We start from the raw sequence: 13,080 nt of genomic DNA on the forward strand, positions 1-13,080 counted from the left end.
TGTGTGACCCTGGACAAGTCACTTAATCCAATGGCCTCACCAAAGGTAAAAAAAAATCTTTATTGGTCTGATAATTGCAATGATAAACCATGATTCCAGAACACCAAGGATGAAGTGTGCTACTCACCTCTTCCCAAAGAAGTGACGATTAAAATTCAGAATAATACATACATTTTTGAACTTGGTCAATGTGGGAATTTGTTTTGCATGTTTGTGATGGGAGGGGAGTTATTTTCCCTTTCTATTCAATTGAAGGAGCTGGAAGAGATCTTTCTTATTCTTTGTATTCCAACATATTTATGTTTTGAATAATTTCATAATAAAAAAGTTAATTTTTTTAAAAAATTTGCTTTCTCAAGGTCTTTAATAGGCAGGTTGTTTGCTAGTTAATTTTACTTCAAATTTGATATTTGGAAAATGAAAGATAACATTCAAGTAGCTCCTGTATGGTAATCTAAGCACTGTTGGCAGCAGGGACAGAAGAAATGCTACTTTCTTCAGAAAAGGAGATTTTTGCAGAGTAGTACAATCAGGGACTACTGTAAGCAAAAGAAATAAAGAGATCAACTTGGAATTCAGTAATCAGAGATGGGATGGCCCCAATCTGAACAAAACCAGCATATAACTAACATGAACGGAAGACAAAGAATCCACAAACATGGACAGTCTTCATAGTCCACAGCCAACCAAAAGACAGATTAACTGTGTGCCCAGGGGCAAAATAATTTGAATCATTCACAGCAATAGCCTTAGTCCACAAGGATAACAAACATCATCACTATCAGGAGCAAAATCTTCAAATACGTAAAAGAAACATTACTCAAAATACATTGCATAAACAGGGGTGTTTGCAAATGGATTGTTTAAAGAGCCTAATCATCACATTACCAAACAGCTAGGTGAGAATCTTTACTTAAAGTAATTTCCGTCACTCTCTGATTAAATTTACTTTCTTTCTTTGAACTAGTTTACTTCAGGAATAAAATTTTATTATTATTTATTATTATTCAACATCATATTCTCAAATTGCTCATTTCCCACTGAATTATATGGTCAAATATCTATAAGCACCATGATTGCTGAAGAGTGTAAATTTCTACACTGTGTTAATGTTCAGTAAGTAATTAAATCTCTTGGAAACTATTTTTTTCTGTGAACAATACTTGTGCAGTTTACAGTCTCAGTATTATCATAATGCAATTTCTATAACCAATCAAGAAAAATGAATAAGGATAGTTAAAACACAGCTGATGGAATACTGGCAGAGTAGCATTAGTATTCTAATATGATCCAATGGCATTCAATCCCCAGGGTCCTTTGAGAAAGAGGATACATAAGGAAAGAGGATATAAAAACCAAATTCCACAATATATCCTTAAATTATGTTGGATGCCAGTATTTCCACTTAGAAGTGAAATATACTCTCTAAAATCTTGCAGAGACTAGGAGTCACATCTGAAAAATTTACATCATAATCAAGTAATCTTGGATTCTTTCCATTTCATACTAAGCAAAGAGGTTACAGGCTTTCTGAGTTATACCTGAAGAGGTTAGAATCCGGTTATCTCTACCCCAGAGATGCAGTGTTACCTCCACCACCAGAACTTCTTGCCTCACGTAGTGGGGAGGCTTAGGTTAGTTTAGTTATTCAAAACTAAATAACTCCTAGGAATGTCACTATTATAAACAGAAGATAATTAAGGTTTCTTTTGGTGGTGTGAAATATAGTTCTGATGCTAGCTGTATGATCATGAGCAAATCAATCTCCCTGTGACTCAGTTTCCTCAAATGTAAAATGAGGTTAAGAACACCTGTAGTATCTACCACAGGGTTGCTGTGAAGATGAAATGGGTATGTAGAGCTCTGTAAACTTTAAATAACTATACTGTCAGATATTATTTTTAATTATATTTCTTTCTTTTAGTTTTGGGGATTTGTACCTGTGACTTCGTTCCCTTGTGTAAGGAAGTTCAAGTGCTCTATCAGTGCAGGTTGGCAATTATTCTACTACATAACACCCTTAGAAAACTGCCCTTGCTAACAGAGCTAGTACGTGTCAGTCAGGACTAGATTTCCATTTCTTCATGGCTCCACTGAGCTGCCAATTTCATTATGGCTGAACTAATTCCAACACCAAATTCTTGCCACAATATATGTTGCAAGAATACAGAATAATCCTATTGGCTTGGATTTCCATCACCCTGTATGATTTCTAAAGGGCACAGTTTTGTTTTTATTATTTCCCTGTAGACAAAATACTTGGAGGTAGCTCTGTCAAAAAAAAAAAAAAGAGGAAAAAAAGGCTATGATGCACCAAATTGGGTCATTCCCCAGCAAGAACAGGGACAAGGAAAAAAAAAAAAGGTAGCCAGACGTACAGAACTCCAAAGAGCTTTCTTTGCCTCATCCTAACAATGAAATCAATTTTAAAACCAATCTTTAAAACCCTTCTCACTGTTAGGATGGGAAAAGCCAAATAAAGAAAATGACCAACCGACAGACACTATAATGGTGAGGTAGCTCAACTAGACCACATTCAATTCTTCACAGCAGTCCCGGATCTAAGATTATGCTGTTTATTGAAGGAAGGGAGTTATGGTTTGTTCAGGGAATCTATGGAAATCCTAGCTGGGTTCATAAGGAATGGAGTACACGTGCTATGGAAAGGCTAGAAGCAAGAGAAAGGCACTGTAAAACATACACTGCATTACAAGAGTCACAGAGGAAAGGTCCCCGTTCTCTCCCGACCAGTCTGCTAAATAAATAACTGGAAATTGAATGTGATTTTTACCATAGAACAGAATTAAAAAAAAGCACACTAGCCATGCTGCTTTTATGTGTACTGCTAAACTGTTCCAGACGAAAATCAAGATTTTTTTTTCCCTCCAAGTCCAAGCCCAAGGGGCTACAAGGAACTCATTCTTTTGTAAGGCTCAATCCGGGGGACACAGAACAGATTCCCCAAACCAACAGGAAGCGATGAGTTGTCCATTTGGCTTTACAGCTATAAATGCACTTCAGACTCATTAAGAGGAATTTATCCTTTGATTTAAAAATAAACAGACGCACACTCAGCACCAAGCTGGATCACACATTTAGTTTCCAGAACTTAACGTTTTCAAATCATATTCAAAAGATTTTTTTTTAAAAAATGTGCACCACAGGTTTGCTTTGTTTGCTTTTTTTTTTTCAAAGATAGAAGTTTGCCACACGTGGAAATGGGGACGAGGTGGGGGGGGTGAAGGAAAGGGGAAGATGTTCGATGAAATTTAACTTGTGCTCTGACCAGATTCGTCTTTGTCACCCAGGTCTAGGGACTGCAGTGTAACTTCGTGACCAGATCTGAACAAGCTCGGGACACTTCACGCGATACACAATCAGATTTAACAGCTATCCGCCTGTTACCCAGCTCTAGGGACTAAGATTTACACGCCAAGTGTCCAGAAGAAGCTTCCCAATGCTGTCACCAAAGAGGGGAGATGGGGGGCGGGGTAGTTCGGTTAAGAAGGAAAGGGCTGGAGACCCAGAGTCCCTGGGATTCCTCTAGCGGGGAGTGGGGGGTGAAAGGAGAGCAATGGAAAGTGTCCTCCCATCCTTGCGCTGCCTCGGGAGTCCAACAGGGCACCCGAAGTCCTCACTATTGTTATGTTACAGCCGTGACCACCGTTACAGCCCGGCCCAGGAACCTCCGGCTTCAAAAAGCCCCACCCACCACCCCATCTCCCACCCAGGCGAAGCCATCCTCACCTGCCCCATACCACCACCCTGCTTCCAGGGGCCGCCCAAGGTCCGATCTCCTTCCCCTCGGCCCTTCACGTCCACCACCACCCGGCTTTCTCCAGGAGCCAAGCGACTTCCACAAGTTGCTGCAACTGCAGTTGCCCTCGCTCTCCCCACACCCACACCTCCCCCTCCGGGACAAGTCCGATGCCCTCCCCTTCCTCCGACCTGGCCTCCCCGCCCCCCTCACCCCCTCCACAGCCTTCATTGTTCCCATAGCAGCTCTTACTTACCTCCACGTCTCGGGACTGGGGCTGGAGCTGGGGCTAGAGCTGCCGCTGCTCCCCCAGCGTCCGAGGCTCGGGCTCCCGCTGCTCCCCCTGCTCCTCCTCCTCCCCCTCCTCCCCCGCGCCGAGGGCCCCGGACTGCTGAGGGAGGCGGCGGCTGGGCTGCTGCTGCTGCTGCTCGCGCGGCTCCCGGACTGGGGCTGCAGCGGCTGCTTTCTATTAATACTCCCGGGCGCTGGTGGCTCCTGTCTCCGGCGCGCAAGTAGGGCTGGCAGGGGCCGGCGCAGGTCCGAGCCATTAAAGGGTTCCCGGGGATGGGGAAGAAGGGGAGGAGCAGGAGGACGAAAGACAAGGGGAGAAGGAGAGAGAAGGTAGCGGGCTCAGGGTCGCCATGTCCGGCTCGACGCCCAGGCAAACACCATTTGCACGGGAGAAGCCCGAGAGGCGGTGGCTGTGCCTCTTTCCTTCCCCGCCCCTTTTTCCCTCCCCACTCCTCCAAATAAAATTAAAAGGCGGGACGACGGCTGCAAAGACGCTGGCGACTGGCTTGCCTCCGGCAGACCCGGCCGGCGAGCGGGAACTGAACTCAGCAGCCCCACCGCCGCGGTCTCCGCACCTCCCCGCCCCTAAGCCAGCCCCCTCGGGGTGGGGGGGAGGGAAAGAAGGAGAAGGTGGGGGGAAGGGAAAGCTACGGTCGAGAAGAGAGAGGGAGAGGGAGAGCTACAGCCCCCTCCAGCGTTCGGCCCCGCTTCCAGCCAGCCTGCTTCCCAGGCGCCGCCCCGCCCCGCCCCGCCCCAAGCTCCCGGGGAGACCCCAGGACACGCCCCGGGTCCCGGGGACACAGCTTCGGGGACAGCGCCAAAAGGAAGCTATGAGGTGTCTGGGCAGGCTGTGGCCGCCGCCGCCCCTGCAGCGGGAGCTGCTAGCCTGGAGATCGTCACCCATCCTCCCCACCCCGCACAAACAATGCTCCGCTCTCCCCGAGGAGACAGCCCCCTCCCCCAGCTCCACGCGGGACTCCCTACCCCTAGTTCCTTATCATAACTGAAGGTCGGGGCATGTTTTCTCTCTGCGACGACACCGAGGAGGAATTGAAAATGGGAGAAGGAAGAGCGAGATTTAAGCCATTCTTTATACCTTTTAAGAGAAAAAGCTAGGTTTTCAGATTTTAAAGAGAGAAAACTAGCGAGGTGGATGAACAGGTAAACCTCGAGACTGTGTAGAGGTTGGAACAGAATAAATGAGGGTACCAAGACCCCAGGATTTCTCCCAGTCTTTCCCTGGGGTAATCCGAAGCGGCGTCCCACCTAGCTACCCACCTACGTGTATCTTCCCTTCGGCGGCCCCCTGGGGACTGGAGCTGCTCTTTGCTGCAAAAAGCAGCCGCGCCACCCTTTTCCTCCACCGCCGCGCTCCTCCTCTCCCGCGCCACCGCTACCTACAGGCTGCAAAGGGGTTAATCCCGAAGGGATCAGCTGCCACAAAAGCCCGTCCCACCGGCTGGAGGAGCCTTAAGTGGGCACTAGGTCAGGCGTAACTAGTATCCCTAGCTGTTCCCACCCATTCCGGCCCTTCCCTCTCCCGGACTTTGTTGCAAGGACAGATTCGCCTTGGTAGGAGGCACACCTGGATTCCTCCACATCTATCCCCCGCCCCTCACTTTTGCCCCCGCAAGAAGCCTGGCACTCCCGAGGGCAGACAAAGTCCCTATACCCACTTTATTTTCTTTCCCTGGGGGAGAATGGACTCTCTTGGCTTGAAAGGCTCGCGAACTTTGCCCCCAGCCATTTGCAATGTTCCTGTGAACTCAGAAACACTGCGAAGGCGTGCTCCAGTGGCCCAATTGACAAAAGAGAAATACTGTTCCAGCAGGTGCTGCCATAAGTATTCACCTTTTAGACAGCTATCTTTCTTTATCGCCCCTTCCTGCACCTTCTAGCTTCCCGGTAGCCTCTCCTCTTTTCCCTTATCTTAACAGATAAGAGACCTCTTGGCCTTTTATTTTTTTTAACCAGAAAAGTCCTTTGTGGCAGTTCATCAAAATCTGGGCTTCAAGAGATAGAAATGAGAAAAACAAAAAGGTACAACCAGATCTTCCTGCCACCAAATCCACTAAAAGGTCTCACTTTTTTTGTGTGTTCAACTCAAAGGGACAATGAACCCAAGACCCTTTCCAGTTTGATTCCTACTCAGGATTATAGACCATAGGTTGTCAGAGCCTATGTTTTAATAAAGTTTTAATAAATGGTACAGTATTTATATTTACCGTTGTTCCAACTTGCAGGTCAGAAAGACTACCCTTCTTTTGGACGCCTAAAATTTGCAGATAAGCCTAGCATCTCACTTCAGCCCAGAGTCAAAGCTTTAAGGAGACCTCATTTTAATGAGTGGTTCCAAAAGAGACTTTTACATTTTTCCATCTCATTTCTTTGACCCTCCATATGTGGTGAAAATGCCAATGAAGAGGACAAACAGTAGATCCAAGGAAGTTCAACGAGTCTAGTGGAGCTGGGTCTCACAGTGTGACTGAGCCATTAGGTTAAGCTCAGGGGTTAGCCTCCCTCTCCACGAGTGGTTTTAAAATCATTCCAGGGATTAGCAGGAGTGAAGTGTAATGAAAAGAGCACTGAGCTAGAAGTCAAAAGACCTCTGTCATTAACTAACTGGTATGACCTTGGGTAGCATATTTTCCACTTTCTAGGCCTTGGTTTTCTCATCTATAAAATTGGAGGTTGGATAAGAATATATCTACAATACTTTTTGGCTCTGAAAATTTGTATAATTTTTAATTAAATTGAAAGTAATTTAAAAAAGATTCCTTATCTCCAGAGCTAAATACAGTATTAAGTAAGTACCAAGGTACTCCAAAAAATCTGCTAATTAGCTCAGAAAAATCCCAAGTCCTTCCCAATTCACAAACCAAATTATAAGATCATATATCATAGGTCCAAATCTCAGAAGAGACTTCAGAAATTATCTAGCTCACTCCCCCTCCTTTTACAAAGAAGGAAATTAAGACTCAAGGAGGTCTATTCTTGCCCAGTATCACAAAAGCAGGAGAGAGAAAGAGAGATTCAGATACGCACACACATATACACAAATACTGCCAATATATGTATGTGTATGTAAACATGCATTTGTAAACTATATACACATAATTATAGATAAACTATGATCTCAAAGGTGGGATTATATATTCCATATGATAGATATATTATAGACATCTGTATATAACATGGATATGTATAATAGATATAGATATAGATTATATCTATAATCTCAGAGGTAGAATATGAATGGAGCTCCTCAATTCAGAGTCAGTGCTCTTTCCAGTCAGTCAACAAGCATTCATTATGTGTAGCTATGGGCACTGTGCTAAGTACTCAGGATACAACAAAAGGCAAAAGACAATCCATTCTCTCAATGAGTCTAATTGGGAAGATAATAGAAAAACAACTATGTCTTCAATAAAGAAGTTCATGAAAAAGTGAGAATTTTCTGTCATTTTGTGTCAGTTATTCAACACAAATATCTAAGCTTAAAAATTCAGAAACCACTAGGTCCCCGGCTAATCCTCATTGTTCTCATAAATTTCCAGTGCTGAGCTCAGCTGGTCAGAAAACTATGTACATCTGAGACCCTTTCTAGATATAAAACAGTCACCTCACACCTAACCTCTGCTTTTTAAACCTTCTGAAATCTTTTCTTCCCCCCACCACTCACCACTCCAATCTTACATCTCCTGAAGTGTGGAGAAGAATATTAGAATGCATAGCTCTTGGGAGAAGTAAAGTGAAATAAGCGAAGTAAAAAATGAAGGACTTTCTGGTCATCCTTTTTTTTCTTTGCTTTTCTAAAGAAGAATAGTAGAAACCCAGGAAAATGTCACAAGAGAGCATCAGACTGCAAGTATTTTGAATTTGGCCATGGTCTTGCCTTTTGATTTCTGGAGAGTGAAATGGGAAAGATAGGTCACGTTTGATGGTTGCTTGAAATTCTTTCATTACCAAGGTGCTGCCCTCTTTCTCCCAATGATGAGTCCCTCTGGGGCTGCCATTTTAGGGAGAATTCCAGGCCCTGCAAACTTCATTCCCCTCTCCCTTCTGCTTCTGACATTTCAGACTTCAACACCAAGCCCTGGGACAAGTACCTTTCTCCCCCAACTTCTTTTGTTTTGTCTTCCCCATTAGATTTAGGTTCCTTAAGGGCTGGGTTTTTCTTTCTACTTGTATTCCTATCCCCAATGTTTTGCACAGTGCCTGGCATACAGTAAGTGATTAATAAATGCTTGTTGCCTATCTGCCTACCTAGCTACCTCTGGGAGGAAGTAGAATTGTGAGGGGAAAGTTATAGATGCATTATGTGTATTCCCCCTAAAGATAACTAATCTCTTTGTATCCTTTATGGTTATATGTTTAATGTCCTAATTAAAATAACCTTGATATCCACAAGTGTTATGATAGGATTTATAATACTGAATGAAAGAAAAAAGCATTTATTAGGCACTTAAAATGTTCCAGTCACTGCTAAACTCTGGGAATACCAAGACAAGCTGTTGTTCCCAAGGGATCTATTGCCCTCTATTAAGGCAGCTTATTAAGGTCTACACTATTAAGGTTGACCCTATTAAGGTCAACACTTAAAAGGGAGCTAAGTTGGAAAGAGGCAAGGGGAGGTAGCAACTCAGGACAGAATGAAAAGGGCTGGGAAATGGTGTGAGTACCTAGTTGGTCAAGATAAAATGTAAGGTTGTGTATCAGAGCCCAAGGTCTCTGGGCAGTTCTAGTAGGAGGAGAAGGGAGACCAGAATGCTTAGTGCTTTGGAAATTACTGGGAAGTAGCATGGTTACCTGATTCCAAGCAAGATGAAGAGGGCACACCTCCGAGGACGCTGGTCCCAAGAGCAGTATCTGAGATTATTTACATAATCCATGCCCTTTTTATTAATAATAACTGATATTCAATTGATGTTATATGATTTACAAATCTATTTGCAGTGACTCATTTGGATAGCAAAATCTGAGAGGTAAACAGCACAACTATTATTATTCCCATTGACCCAATGAGAATGCTGAGATTTAGAAGTAAAATGACCTCTCTAAGGCCATTACTAATATGAAACAAATTGGAACTTAAACCTAGGCTTACTAATATACATCTAATACTTTTTCCTCTAGAACACCACTTTTTGTATCCCAATAGTCATATTTTCAGAAGGAAATAAAGAAAAATGTTTTTCCCTACAAAAACTCATGCAACACAAAGGATAGACAAAAGCAGGACAGTTACTTCCCAAGAATAAAATGTGGTTAAGTCCCAAACCTGAAACTTAAAATTACATATGACCCACCTCCATACCAGAGTGTAGCATTAGAGTAGGACTTGCTAGAGCCTTGTGGTCATATCAAATATGATCTTTGTATCTATATATCCAGCCTCATATTCCCTCCTGAGTTTCAGTCCCCCATTACCACTTGTCAGTTGGTCTTTTCAAACTGCATGTTCTGGAGACATCTTAAACTCAACATATCTAAAACTCAACTCATATCTTTCCCCATAAATCTTGTCCTCTTCCAACTTCTCTATTTCTCTTGAAGGGACCACCATCCTTCCAGTAACCTAGGTTCATAACATCAGTTTTATTCTGGACTAATCACTCACCCCACTTACCCAATTCAATGCCAAATCTTGCTGTTTCTACCTTCACATCTTTCACATTTGACCCCTTCTTTCCACTTATTCAACTATCATCTTAGTTCAGACTTTCATCACCTCTCCCCTAGATTATTGCAACAGTCTCCCTAATTGGTCTCCCTGATTCAAGTCTCTTCCCACTCCCATACTACTGCCAAAGTAATTTTTCTTAAATCCAAATCCCATCATGTCACTCTCTTACTCAACCAACCAGGCATCCTATTCCCTTTAGAATAAAATATAAACTGCTCTACTTAGCTTTTAAAGTCCTACACAAGCTGGCCTCAATCTATATTTCCAGCCTTTATTGGACATTGCATCCCCTCCCTCACCCTGTGTCCACCTAAGTAGCCTTCTCTCTCATCCTCACATAAGCCGCTCCATCTTTTCTGTCTGTACCTTTGCACAGGTTGTCCCAATGCCAGGAATGCACTCCCTCCTCATATCTACCCCAAAGAGTCCCATGCTTCCTTGAAGATTCAGCTCAAAACTATCTTTTGCACAAAGCCTTTCTTGATCCTCCTCAGATATGTGTCCTCTCCCTAGTAAACTACCTTGTATTTAGTTACTTTGTAAATATTTTACCAATTTATATTTATGTTGTATGTATGTATGTATATATATATATATATATGCTTTTCATCTATCCCCATTAGAACATAAGCTGATTTTAAATGGCAGTTATTTCTATATTCCTCAGCACCTAGCAGAGTGACTGGCACATAATAAGTGTTTAATAATATCTAGCTGATTGATTGACATAAAATGAGAAATTATTGATTTCCAGTTCACTCTGGTCTATTGTGAAAATGAGTTTGTTTTTTTTTAATGGTTCTTCTAGGGAAGTATTTCTCATACTTCCTTTTTTGAAATTACTTTTTTTTTGTCCTGGTACCTTATTTATGATGTTTCAGTTAAAGTTTTTTAAGGCCATCTTATCTGAGATAGAAAGATAAAATAATACATTTTCTTCCCTTAGTGGCCTTTAAAAAAAAAACCCAACTTTTTTATTTTTTTGCCTCCATTTCTTTTCTGATTTTTTCGTATTACCCGAAACAGGAAATTTAGCACAAAATCTGCATTAAATATATGACTTCCTCCACTGATGTACATTGCAAAGGACCTCGTAAAGAGTCTTTGAGGATTGCCATGGCCAAAAAATTCATCAGCTTTCATAGAACCTGATGTTTGGCTTCTCTGAACTTAACTACACTGATCTTCAAATGACAGAAATACCATACATCTCCTGGTCACACTTGAATCCTGTGCCTTTGAAAACCTCCAGAGGCAGCTAGGTGACGCGGTGGATAAAGCTTCAGCCTTGGAGTCAGGAGGACCTGAGTTCAAATCCGGCCTCAGACACTTGACACTTAATAGCTTGTGACCATGGGCAAGTCACTTAACCCTGATTGCCTCACAAAAAATTAATAAATAAATAACATGCAAATTTAAAAAAAAAAGAAGTGCGTTACAAAAAAAAAAAAAAGGAAACCAGGGATTGTTACCAAATCCAATGGTCTTTTAAAAAAAAAAGAAAAGAAAAGAAAGGAAACCTCCATAAACAATGATACATGGAAGTCAAATTCTACTGGGGGGAGAAGGGGAACATAAGGACTAAAAACCCAGGAAATTATGAATTTCCTGTAATCATTTATCTTGGTTATGTTGCAAGCATTCAATTCTTAAAATTCCATTTTTCTTATTACTTTACTACTGTGTCGGATCTATGACTTCAATGGTGTGGCTCCCCAAACATATCATAGCTCCTTTTCTACTCCTTACCATATATGACTCTTGTCCACATCTTTCAGAAATCTCCCATAAAGAAATTTACCTGCTTCACATTCTTGTTTCTTGCTTACCCTACACCACTGCTCATCTCCTTTTCTGGGCATGCATATCTTTTATGCTACTTCTCACCAGCAATAATGTGTTAATAATAATGATTTTTAAAAGTAGCTAACATTTATAGAGCACTTGCTATGCTAGGCGCTTTATAATTATTATCTCATTTAATCCCCACAACAACTCTCAGAGGAGATACTGTCATTATCCCCATTTTGCATAGATGGAAACTGAGGCAAACAGAGGTTAAGTGACTTGCCCAGGGTCATGCAGCTAGTACGTGTGTAGGGCTTAATTTGAACTCGGGTCTTCGTGATTCTGTCAGGCACTGTATTTATTGTGCCACCTAGCTGCAATAATGTTACCATCATGAATTTTTCCCACCTTTTTTCCTTTTAATTCTGATTCTTTCAAGAGTGTGGTGTTTCAAAATTCTAAACCATATGTCATCGCTGGAAACATATTGGTATTAAAGAGATGGGCTTTTTCAGTAGGAGCAGCTGGGGATCAATGAAAGCATTGCACAATTTCCAAAATATAAAACTCAAACCACTACTTCCAGAGGCAGCTCATTTCACTTTTGAATAGTTTAAATTATTTTTTTAACTTTTTAGTGTAAATTTTAATTTTATTATGAATTTACCAATAATCAACAGCCATTGCAACATACAAAGAACAAAGTTTTTTTGAAAAAAAAAGTATAATAAATCCAACAAAGTAGTAACAAAATTGCTATTTGTGTCACCTTCTGGAATTTTGGGGGGGGAGTGGTTCTGTGCATTTTAATTTTTATTGATACTTCTTTTCTTGTTCTAATAACAATTAGAAAAAGAATATCTCTATATTATTCACTACTCACTACCTAAAGTAGCCAAATAAATACAGTTAAGCAAAACAGTTGAATATATCCTACATTCTCTAGTCCATCACTTCTTTGCCAAGAAACAGGAGTCATTAATAACTCTAATTTTCCTTATATTGAGCCTAAATTAGCTTCTTTTGTAGTTTCTACCCATTGCTTCTACTTCTGCACTCTGGTGCCAAGCATAAGAGCCCTCTTCCCCATGGCAGCCTTTCAAATACTCCAAGACAGGTGGGGTCTACCAACAATATGGGGTATAAAAATCCCTACCTAAGTGTGTGAGACACCTCATGGCTCTCTGGATTTGGCTTGCTCACTCCCACCTGCTCTCATACAAATAGATTTTTGTTTCCAGAGATAGAACATCAAAACATGGTTACATTCCAACTCTCTCAGTGTCCCAGGGGTAACACAGTTAAGAAGAAACACACTTCCCTCTATTTGAAACTCTAATCCAATGTTTTATATCTACAAAACCAGCCACTTAACAATAATAATACTTTTGGATCTTGAACATAACCATTTATTTAATAACAAGGCAAAAGAAACAATGTTACTGTTATTTAATGTAGAAAAATAATAATGAATATGTTGAACTAATTTAAATTAACTCATTTAAAATTAATATAATAAAGCAAATGCATAAATAATGAAGGACATCACAACACACAT

At 41.5% G+C, this 13,080-nt stretch overlaps 1 protein-coding gene across 2 annotated transcripts in view; it reads right to left on the reverse strand.

Annotated features, from left to right (window-relative positions):
• FARP1 (FERM, ARH/RhoGEF and pleckstrin domain protein 1) overlaps nt 1–4,095 on the reverse strand; it is a 331,129-nt gene extending 327,034 nt beyond the window's left edge. Inside the window, exon 1 of one of the 2 annotated variants that reach the window (XM_027854091.1) lies at nt 4,014–4,095. The gene's annotated coding sequence lies outside the window, so the exon portion shown is untranslated. Of the gene's footprint in view, nt 1–3,747; nt 3,766–4,013 lie in introns of those variants that run through there. The other variant, XM_027854092.1, reaches the window with a different exon arrangement.
• Nucleotides 4,096–13,080: the final 8,985 nt, after the last annotated feature.

This window comes from Vombatus ursinus, unplaced genomic scaffold (genome assembly GCF_900497805.2).
Source record: "Vombatus ursinus unplaced genomic scaffold, bare-nosed wombat genome assembly UNPS02010304.1, whole genome shotgun sequence".
Classification (NCBI taxonomy): domain Eukaryota; kingdom Metazoa; phylum Chordata; class Mammalia; order Diprotodontia; family Vombatidae; genus Vombatus; species Vombatus ursinus.